This window comes from Euprymna scolopes, chromosome 1 (assembly GCF_053919585.1).
Source record: "Euprymna scolopes isolate OS-2025 chromosome 1, ASM5391958v1, whole genome shotgun sequence".
NCBI lineage: Eukaryota > Metazoa > Mollusca > Cephalopoda > Sepiida > Sepiolidae > Euprymna > Euprymna scolopes.
Window position 1 is genome coordinate 149457916 of NC_136482.1, and position 12735 is coordinate 149470650.

Here is a 12735-nt window from a genome sequence, read left to right on the forward strand (position 1 = left end):
ATTGGCCTCCTCACGAGGAGGGAAGTAACAGAATGGAGACGAAGAAGAACTACTCCAAGCTAAAGGTTCTCGGTCACTCCATTTCTGCTATGACGAATGCCTGGGAGTTAATAAAATATAAAAAACACACATTGTCTTAGTCTGTTTTGTAAAGCGTTTCCCTTAAAGCAAGTCCGGCTCCCCGAGAGGGTTGAAGAAGCTCCCAGAAGAAACAATAGCAGAACAGGTATGTCGTTATGTATATGGTGTTATATGTTTTGACACGAAGCAATAACGCCTAGATCAACCCCGGGCCGTAAAATAGACATAGACACCTTCCTGTATCACATTATTACAAAACTTATTCGTGTATTGCAATCAGATTATTCTTCCAGGGCGTGGGATTATAATCAACTTGTTGTGCAACATCTAATCATTACTATACGGCATAATAACGTTGACACACCGGTTCCCGCTGGATCACCGAAGTTAAGCAACGTTGAACCTGGTCAGTACTAATTGGGTGACCATTTGTGACTTTCAGATGCTGTATGTTCTCTCCGCTTATCTTGGCATTGTTTCCAGTCGTCCTGGTTTCTGCTTGCCACTGGACTCAAAAAGTACCGATTCAGGAAAGGTGTGGTTCGAGATTGCGCAACTGTTGCGCTACAATCACACGCTCTACTGCCCCTTAGACGTATCATTTGCCCATCAAGACTGAACAGAAGCGTGGAATCATTACTATAATCCGTGTATATTTTATCCGAAATTCAAGGAACAATCTATCTCTTTCAATAAATCCTAACTCATGGAGTTACTTTTCGTCTCTAAACATGGTGAATTATCAGTAATTTAAAATGGCCAGCTTATAAAAGAAACACATACGTATACTTTATCCGTAGTAAGATACCCCAGAAACCTATACGAATTGAACATGAAGCGAACTTAAAAAAACTGATTACCATACGCAAAGCATTGTACCGGAAGAATACGAGTGACAGATTATGTTATACCTTTACAAGATTTGATAAACGTTGTTTTTAGTAAAGCCTTTAAGGCCAAGATGATAAAAATAGACAATACAGAATAGAAAGGTTTTGATAAAAACAGCCCAACGGTATGTGTTAAACATAAAATGAGGATAGCTAAATACAAACATATATCTATCAATCTATCTATCATATTATATATATATATATATATATATATATATATATATATATATATATATATATATATATATATATACTCGGGTTTTTTTTATTCAAAAGTAATGGACTAGTGAATTCAACGAGGTTGTTAGATAGTGCTCAATAAAAAGAGCTGATAATACTTGTTTATTGTTATATAAACATGTTTACATCCCACTCTACAAACAGCCACTTGTTTCAATCAAACAACAGATATCATCAGGCAGCGACTTGACTATTCAATGAATAACCTTATGATTATTCATTGAACATTTGAATAGTCAAGTCGCTGCCTGATGATATCTGTTGTTTGATTGAAACAAGTGGCTGTTTGTAGCAGTGGGGTGTAAACATGTTTATATAACAATAAACAAGTATATATATATATATATATATATATATATATATATATATATAAAATAAAAATTACAATTAAATTTATGAAAATGGCCCAAGATGGTAAAACTAAAATATATTATAAATATTAAGGAATTATTATTTATAAAGTAATCTCAGCCAGATGTAAACGCTCGATAAAACCAAATAGGAGATAGAGCTTATAATACGAGCAAACAGTAAATAAAACATGTTAAAAAAACACTTTGAAATGAGTTAAAAACATATTTAATCTGAAAAGGAAACACTAGATAATCTACCACTTATCTAGTGCTTCCTTTACAGATTAAATATGTTTTTAACTCATTTCAAAGTATTTTTTAACATGTTTTATTAACTTTTTGCTCGTGCACCCCCCACACACATACACACACACACACACACACACACACATATATATATATATATAATTTAATCTGAGGTTATTGTTTTCCAGAAAGTTAGGAAACCAATGAAATGTAACGAGGTTAGTAAAACAGGGTTCAATATTAAATTAGAGAAGGATATACTGTTTATTTTTTTTTACTTGAGCAGTAATATGTTGCTACACAGCTGTGAGCATGTTTTCGTCAGTTAGTAACCAGAAACCAGAGACCTCTTCAGGCGGGACAGCTTATACGAAAACAAAAATTGCAATTAAAGTAAAAGGGGTTCTTCTCTTAACATGTGACAACGGAAGACAAAGCGAGGGGGCACTGGGCGTTGACCGGTCGTAAAAAATCGGGACAACGGAAGACGAGGGGAACGTCGCTTGGTCGTAAAATCCGCTTTAATATGATATTTTAATTTAGTTAAACAAAAAGTTGACTTGGGTGCCATCAGTCAGAATAGAAACAAAAAGTAAAATTTGTAAGCAATCAACGGAGATTGAATGGCAGACATATTTGCTAGTCGTGAATTAATAAATGGACGAAATTGACAAGTGGATTAAATGCTCTTAAATTTGAAAAGCAGAAAATATGATTAAAATACGAAAATGCTGTGTCACGGTGAAAAAAAGATAAAAGCACGAAAATTGAAAGTAACAAGATTGTTGAACAGTTAAAAAAACGTTTTAAAACGTATCGTGTTAAGATAGGATACAATGTATATATATATATATATTTATGTATGTATATATATATATATATATATATATATATATATATATATATAGAGAGAGAGAGAGAGAGAGGGAGAGAGAGAGGGAGAATAAATGACAAAAAGTTATATTCCAAAATTCATGATGCTGACCATCTTATAATTTATTCCTTTAATTCAGTTGACTTATACAATTCTTGACAGTATCTATTTGTAGCGCAAAATCAGTCACTTAATTATTATATCAATCAGTTAATTTATTATACCTTTAACTCATCAGAACAAACAGCAACGATCAATCCGCTCAAAGGAATTAAAATGTGGTTTGACATGGTAAAAATCTTAAACTTAGAAAGAAACTGCAGTTACCTTTATATTTTTCCATTAGGTCATCATTTCTTCTGATGAGTTAAGGCAATAATAGATTAACTGATTGATATAATAATTAAGTGATTGATTTTGCGCTACGAAACAAATACTGTCAAGAATTGTATAAGTCAACTTAACCAAAGAAATTAATTAGAAAATGGTCAACATCATTAAATTTGGAAATACTGCTCTGTAATTACAATGAGCTTCTTATATAAGGATTGATATATAAGAAAATATATTTCTACACAAATATATATAAATATATATAATGTATATATATAAATATATACATATATAAATATATATAAATGTGTGTGTGTGTGTGTGTAGCAAGCCGCTCGGCGTTGCTCGGTTGTCAGATACGCTTGAATATATTTTAATTCCTGCAGATTACGTATTTATTATTACAAAGATAATCGTCTATTAATTATTATATTGTACCTGATATATTGTAGTAATATCAAAAGTTAAAAAAAATAAATCTGACGTGGGTTCTATCAGCTAGGATCACAAACCGATATCTCTCTAGCCTTATTTCTGAGCTTTTGACTTTCGTCCATACACATAAATAGTAAAAAATAACGTTAGTATGAAGTAAAAGAAGGTTTATGCATAGAAACATGTTCATTCGAGTGACCCTGCCAAGGTCAACCGTTTAGTTTTCAATTTTGACCTTTTAGCTACAATTTTTGGCGGCTAATAACCAAATAGAATGTGCGCCATAGGGCTTAGTACGTTATATATATATATATATATATATATATATATATATATATATATATATAAAATATCATTTTGTAAACCAATTATTCAGAGACGACTTTGATGGAGGATTTCCACGCACACATACCCCAATCGGGTTACTGTATATATATATATATATATATATATATATATATATATATATATATATATATATATATATATATATATATATATATATATAAATAAAATGAACTCATTTTTTCCCCTCCGACTTTGACGTTTATAGGACTGCACCTGTATACATTTGGTGCAGCCGTATCATTCACAAACTGAATCACGACATCTGCCGTATGTTATAGGGTTATTACCTATCAAGGATCTCGCTGATCACAGTTTCCTATATTCTGTCTGGTGAGAGTCCACTGTAAAAATCGGTTACATTTAATGGAAGTAGTAAAGTAAACTCTCTCTAACAAATTCATCCTACCACAGCCACTCACTTACACCGTACCAGAACGTTCACAGGAGACATTTAAAACCGATCACCGGTTATAATTTATCTAAAAACTGGACTGGACTTACACTGAAACGAACCACGCTTACTTTGCCATTGGTTAGCATAAAACATAAACACAATTTATAAAGCATTTATTATAATAAAATTAGATTCAAACAGAACACAATCCGTTACCTGGAATTGAATTCACATTTACATTACTTCGATTTCGTTAAAACCCGCGTGGTTAAAGTTTAATGAAAACCTAAATTGACATTTACTTGAAACGCACCAAACTTACTTACTTACACAAACACAACTTCCGTTTCGCTCTTACCTTACGTGCTTTTTTGCTTTCTTTCTTTCTTTCTTTCTTTCTTTCTTACCTTTCGTTGTCTTTTTGCTTTATGGGTGATGGTGGTGGGGGTACTTCGCTATCTTTATCTTTCCTTTCGGTCTTTCCTTCTTTCTTTCTTTTCTCTCCATTTTCTGCTCTTTCCATTGTTAAAACGAAACGAAACAACCGGATATTCCAGGTTTTACTTACACTCTATCACTCTACGACTATTACTTGTGTATCCAACTCTATTTGTGCCAGTAAAAAAAAAATAGCATTTATTGCTTTTGGTAATAATTATTAATTGCTTATTTGTTTTGTTTTTCACCCCTTTTTTAGACTAACCATTCTTTAATCTCACTATAAAATCGATTTTTCCAACTACATTTTAAGTGGGGGGGCATTCCAACCTCCGAAGGGGCTTTGTATTACTGTACACATAGATTCGAAAAAGTTGTCAAAAAAACAAAAAAATTACATAACAAATAAATGTTCTCAAAGCCAAGATCAGTTACTTTTCTGCCAAACTGGATATCTTCTTCGTGTTTTTATTCAATGTAACATATTTATTCGGCTCGGAAACCATACAGTGTTTACCGATGTATTCGAAAATTCAGGAAGGCGTCTCACACCGTAAGTATAGAAAAAGGTGTTATAAATAAAAAAATAGACAAAATACTATTAAAAACACGCCGAATATATGTCGACCTATGTCGCATTAACATGTATTGAGCGAGTTTTTAACAGTATTTCATTAGGTTTTTTATTTATAACATCTTTTCCCAATTCAATGTAACATGTTTATTCAGCTCGAAAACCATACAGTGTTTACCGATGTATTGGAACATTCAAGATGACGTCTGATTCTCTCTTTAACACGGTAAGTGTGGGAAAAGATGTTATACATTTTGTATAGTTTTTTATTTATAACACCTTCTTCCATACTTACACTGTTAATGAGGGTGTGAGACGCCATCTGGAAATTTCGAATACATCGGTAAACACTGTATGGTTTTCGAGCTGAATAAATATGTTACATTGAATAAAAACACGAAAAATATATCTATCCAGTTTGGCAGAAAAGTAACTTATCTTGGCTTTGATAACATTTATTTTTTATATATTTGTTTTTTTTTCACAACTTTTTCGAATCTATGTGTACAGTAATACAAACCGTTTTATATAGATAAAGTACAATTGTTGAAAAGTACAATTGTTGAATGTTACTGTTTTGATTATATTCGTTGTGGGGGGCGGACAATTAAATAATTAAGAAAGATTAAAATGAAGCGAAATTTAAGTTGCCGTTCCATTTTTACAACAACCGTAAAACAGTGCATACTCAGCAAGTTTTATCGTATTTTATTTATTTTTTTGCATAACTAATGATGGAAGTATTTTTCTGTTTATTTTCTTAACATCTGTTAAATAAAAAAATAATTTGTACATTCTCTTGAAAAAAAGAATCAAACTTTTCTCTACTTTCACATGTGTTCCATTTTAACAAACTGAGCCACAGCAACGCGTGACCGGGTACAGCTAGTATATATATATATATATATATATATAAGTAATGGACGCACCGATATTGTAGAATTAAATTCACAATATTTTATTCAAAACAAGGAACACGAGAAAAACTAAGAAAAATTCCTTATTTCATGTAGTTTCAAAGACAAGTTCTTCTCCTCGGGGGGAAAAAACGTTAGCCAATCTAATTTTGCTGGTTAGCGCAATTTTTGAAAACGATTTGAAAACGATAGCTATAAAAGTTTTTAAAGAAAGTAAAAGTTTATAGGAAAATTAAAAAAAAAATACTCAGTAAAGACCAATAATTAGTGTTGCAGAAATTCAGTGAGAGTATGAGGTTTGTATTGCGGAAATCCAATAAGAGATCCCCAAAGGTACTCTTTGGCGGCTCTTTAAAAATATCCATGGATGAATAAAAAAAATGACATATTCCTGTAGATTAATCTTCTGTTGGAAAGTGTAAGTAAAATTCATTCCATGGACGATAAATATTAAAGCGCGTGTGTTCACACATACACAAGTCGATCTATATATCTACCTATCTATCTATCTATCTATCTATATATATATATATATATATTTACATATATATATATATATTTGTTTACTGTTTTTGGAGAAAGAATTCACACAAAGTGCTCGATTACAAAGAAAAACTTTTTCAATATAAGAGCTTAATATTCCTTGAAAAAGTTTTACTATTAAAAAAATATATATACAGGGTGTCCACAAAGTCTGGCTACATTATGTAGCCAAACTTTGTGGAAGCATCCTTTTGATTATGTAGCCAGACTTTGTGGGGACCCTGTATATATATATATATATATATATATATATATATATATAAACACACACACGCGTATATATATATATATATATATATATATATATATATATATATATAATATATATATATATAGAGAGAGAGAGAGAGAGAAAGAGAGAGAGAGAGAGCGAAAGAGAGATAGATAGATAGATAGATAGATAGATATACTTTTGTGCGCTGGAATGTTATCTTAAATCTTATGTAAGTATGCTGAATCTCGGGTCATAGTGAAATGAAACCAAGCACCCTACAGAAAATTACTATAAAAATAAATAAATAAATAAATACGATGTATTCGTAAAGCATTATTCAAATTAATTTACACTAATGAAGTCGCTCGCATATTTTTGGCTGAGTATATTTAGAAATACGTTTTCATAATTTTTAATGGGAAAAGTATTGTTTTATTACAAACATCAGATTGAGAAAGAAACTCAATTTAATAGTTATACTAGCATGAATGTCAGACGTTGCCCGAGGTTCAATTATGATAAACGTTTCACACTCCCATATTTTTTATTGTCACTGGAAACAGTGAAATTGCCTATATTTCCAGAAAATAAGTTGATTGCCTAATTTTGTTGGGGATCTATCGAAGTGCACTGGGAGAAAGCTTGACATGCCTCTCTTAGTGACATTGTACACAATACTTTGTAATCTACTTTGGATAGTAGAGAACCTACTATTGATTTTCTAAAATTATTTTTATATATGCCTTAAATGAAATTTTAAAATATAAAAGAGTAATATTAGGCTTAGATTGTACACTAAAGATAAATATTTGTTTTGTAACGCGCTCCTATCAAATCCAAAATATAGCCTTGATTTTATAAAAGGAGCATTTCGTCTTGTATTGTAGAAACTTATTCAAATGAACTTTTGATGTTAGGCTGTATAAGATGTTCATTTTTGTCAAAATTGCTTATTCCCTCTTTCTTTGAATTATTTCGATTATATGATGTTCGGTACCAATCGAAGACATCCAGATACAAAACTCTGCCTTGCTCCTGAAATACCTCAGTATAAAATTTCATAAACATCGTCCCAGCCGTTTCGAGCCCATAGGAAACTAAGTCATACGCACACAGACACACAAAGATACACACAGTCAAAATTCTGTTTCGTCTTTATAAGAAGTAATTTCTTAAAAGTCACTTTAAGAAGTAATTTCTTAAAAGTTCAATCGATTGACTAAAAAATCGCGACTTCAATCGCTCGGTCAATATAGATCGTTTTAATAACGTCGTTCTTTATGGACGTCACATTTCTTTGAATTGGGAATGACCTAAGGGTAACGTTCTTTGCAAATAGATTCAAAAGTAACTATGTGTCGGATTTCTTTCTTCCGCTGGTGGGTGAACATGCATGACCCGCTAATGTCAGTAGATATAAACATTGATTATTTATAATGTATCATATATCTCTACTATTATATAAAAGTCACTTTGTGTGTGTGTGTGTGTGTGTGTGTGTGTGTGTGTGAATTCTTTCCTCAAGGGTCCAGAAACTGCTGTGTTTATCAGTTGCAAATTTCACACAAATGTAATTTATGTCTAGCAGTGTTTTTAGATATGTTCTGTATAAAAATTCACTCCATAACTTCCGATCCTAAAAATAGTCTTTTTTTTTTTTTTATAGATAAAAACAATTTTTTCTTATAGATAACAAATTTTTTTACATGGGGATATTTTACGTTACATCGGCCAAGGGAGATAATTCTTAGCAAATCAAGGTAGATTCAATTAGCAGAAAATCATTTGTTCTTAACAAAGTACAAAACTATCGTCATCTGGAAATAGGTCACTGGTAACGTATTCGACTACAAATCAAATACTCTCCTCTTCAAGCCCGGGCGAATGAATTCAGTTTATTGTAAAAGAAATTACCGTTTAAAATCGCCGCAAGTCATTTCTTCGTTCCCATATTTTAAAACTAAATATTAATCACAAGTAATTTTCCAGGGGCATTATTCGTAAAATTCAACTGTCCGCTAAAATGATATTTAAACAAACACAGTCGGAATTTGATGAACGTTATGATCATAATTTATTCATTTATTTGCAAATTAGTCGAGCAGGCAAATTATTTCTCGTAATATATTCTATTCATTAGAAGATTGATTTTTTTAATAATCTGTATACATTTAAATATCATGTTTAAGCACATTGTCCGACCGGGAAACGCCGGGCGTCCACCTAGCATATATATATATATATATATATATATATATATATATATATATATATATATATATATATTATATATATATATATATATATATATATATATATATATATATATATATATATATATTAGCAGGCCGACTGGCCTTAATAGATCATAAGATATGCTTGAATTCGATATTTTAATTCGTGCAGATTGCGTATATATTATTATACGAACCTATTCCCAATTGATTACGAGTATTATGTTTTTTTCTTATAAACAATTCACTTTTTTGTAAGTAAAAAATGTACTCGAGCTGGCATCTAGACTAAACGCGAAAGTAACTGAATCAATTACGATAATCATTAGACCAGCTGTATATGATATTTAAAACGTGTTATCTAACCGCCTTATTTTAAACATAATGAGAAAGATTCGAGGTTGTTGTTGTTGTTGTTATTATTATTATCATTATTATTATTATTATTATTATTATTATTATTATTATTATTATTATTATTATTTACTCACTAGGAGTAGTAACAAAAATAATCATCGAAGATTGCTCCTTAACAACACCTTGTGCTATTCCTTGGAGTCTGAGTGACAATAAGTCTCTCCAGATTTTAAGCACTTTCCACCGCTTTCGATCCTTTGCAAAGGAATTTATGTTATCGAAACAGCCGCTTACCATTGATTTCTCGCTGGCGGCGACTATTGGTCTTCACTGAAGTTTGGGTGACAATAATCCTCCCCAAGCATCCAGTCCCTTTTGCACTAATCCAGTGAATTTCTAATGCTTTCTCACCTCGATCTTTCGATCCTTCTTAACTCTCATTATTTGGTGTACTCCTTTTTGATAGTGAAACTCCAAAAAATAAAAATAAATAATATTTTGCAATTATACGGTTTCAGGTTTCATGATTTCATGTGCCTTGGTGTTTTGAATCCATTCGTGCGTTTTCTTTTATTTTTCTGCACATTTCACTATTGAACTTCGTTGTATATTCCCACTGATCGAATCTCTCACATTTCTCTTTCAAAGTTTTTCGGTATCGTTCCTAGCGCTACTACTATTAGTGATGTTATCTTACTTTCTTCATTTTCCAGATCCCTTTGAGCTCTCCGGCCAGTTTCGCGAATTTACTCCGTTCTCATTCTCCTTGATCTTCACTCTGTGGTCTACTGCAATAAATAAATCTAAAACATGACACGACATTTCCTTCTTAGTAACTATTATAACATCTGGTCTTTTTGCTTGGATAGGTTTATCCATTTGTATATCCATGCCCCATATAATCTTGTGACTTTCATTTTGCAGTGCTGCCGCTGTTTTGTGCCTGTACCGTTTGTCTGTGTGTTCAGGATGTATTTGTGTGCATAATTGACAATGTACTACTTTCCCAACTTGATCGTCTCTATTTTTATATTTTTGGGGAGCTAGTTTGCGGCATTCATAATTACGTAGTTGTGTTTCTTTGTCAGCAGAGCTTGCATTTGCTGTTTTCTTGTGTCTTATCGATCTTTGCTTTGATGTGGTTGGTTCTAATCGCGTTATCTTGTGCAGATGTTATTTGCAATTCAGTTTCTCTGTTAAGGTTTTCTTTTTGTAGCAATTTTCAAGTGTTTTCGTTAGTCTCTTCTCTTGTAATCCTAATGAATCGCCATGTAGCTGTTTTTCTTCCCATTTTTATTTCTTTGTCGCATTCCTCGTCTCTTTTTCTCTCTTGATTGTATGTTCCTTTTCTCGTGCGGCAATAATCATTCTTTTGGTATTCTGCATTATGTATTTAACTAATTCTTTTTTGTTGTTGTTGTTATTTACAGTTTTCTATACTGGTCAGTCCTCTTCCTCCGTCTTTTCTTTTCACATATAGTCGGTAAGTATCATCCTTCGGGTGTAGCGCTATATGCATCGTCATGTGTTTCCTAGTCCTCTGGTCGGGATTCCTTAGTTCTACTATGATCCAGCTTATAAACAGTCTAAAGTATGATATTAGCAACACTGCCCAATTTGTTATTCTTTTAATTACTTTTCGACTGCTTTATTATTATTCACATTGTGTGTCTGGTGTTAGTATTGCCAATTATTATTATTATTATTATTATTATTATTATTATTATAATCGTTATATAATATTACGTTTTATATAGAAATAAATGTATTTAATATTTTGACATCTTATTTACATACGTGTTTATGGTTGCTGGAGAAACGTTCACTGAAAGTAACTGTTTCTCTTAATTGATTTGTTGGCTAGGAACAAAGAGTGTCTCACTTCGGGGATCCGAATTTTCTTCAAGTTAAAGACTGACCTTGTGTCTAAATCTGCCTTCGTTTGGAGGCAAGTAAATAGAAACTGTTTTTCTTAATTTTCACAGAAACCTCACGAAATTATAAACAGTTCTTTTATTTTGTATAGGTTCAGCGAAAAGACTGCAGTTATTAGAACCTTATTAGACATGTGGAGGGGAGTTACTTGTTCAATCATAAAATACAGCTAGGCAAAACAGTGTAAATATTTGTTCTGACAATGACAAAGTTTTCAGTATGCAAATCGAAAACTTTTTCCTTCAGGAGGTTGATATTTCAAAGCACATTACAATGAATTAACAAGTACTTTTCACCCATCCAGAGCTAAGAGAAGTTCACCCCGTGCATAAAGAAAGGTTATATAGTTTATCAGTTTGTACAAAAAATGTGAAAATTTTAGCCTGAGGAAGATCAGTTGTTACATGTGTGAAAATGTTGGAAAAATCATAACCAAGATAAAATGATAGTGCAGGGTAGAACGATACATATGTTGCCTTAAACAAAACAACCCTATATCTTTATTTAAAAACAATTATGTTAAAAAATCAATTCAGATAACTTGAATATGTTAAAGAACTGACATATATTCTATGAAGTCGCCTTCGGGCTTAATCTCCGCTTCTATACGGGTCCGTAACTAGAAGCATTCCTTCTCTACAAGCGCCAACGGGACGTCAGCGAATACTCAGCAGATAGCGGCGACCAGGCTTGCTTTGTTGTTGTGTGAGGTCTTGTAAGTAACGTATGACCAAACGAACGAGTCCAGCGGATTCAGGTCGGGGTAGACGATGCCAGTGAGAGACGAGTACACAGTTGTAGTGTGGTAAATATCCTCACGAAACCGAGTTGTCCGATGGTTTCGTGATCACCACATGTTTCGACTGGTCTTTCTCGGTTTCCCGTTGCTTTAAAATCCGTAGAAAGAAGAACTGAATGTGGTCCAGTCGAGGAAGGTTGAATTTGTTGCTGGAGCGAAAAAAAGTCCCAAGCAATCAAAATAAAATGCTAGAAAACGCATGCTATAAACAATAACAAAATTCATTAACACAATCTTCAACAAACACTACGTAATGGGAGTGATTGTGGTAGACTGGCGGAATACATTTTTCTTAGAAAATGTTAACTGCAATTAGGCAGCGATAATGATGAAGAATGCAGTTTTACTATCCGTATTTGCATTTTGAAGGTGCTGGCAATGTATGATAAATTAAAGCTGAAATCCTATTCGTCGTACGGCCACCCTCTCCAAACAAAAATATGAATAAGGTACCCACAAAAAATGTCTAAGGAACGGAATGCTTGAATGTACATGTCAACATAGTTACCATTCACGTGTCTTTTCCT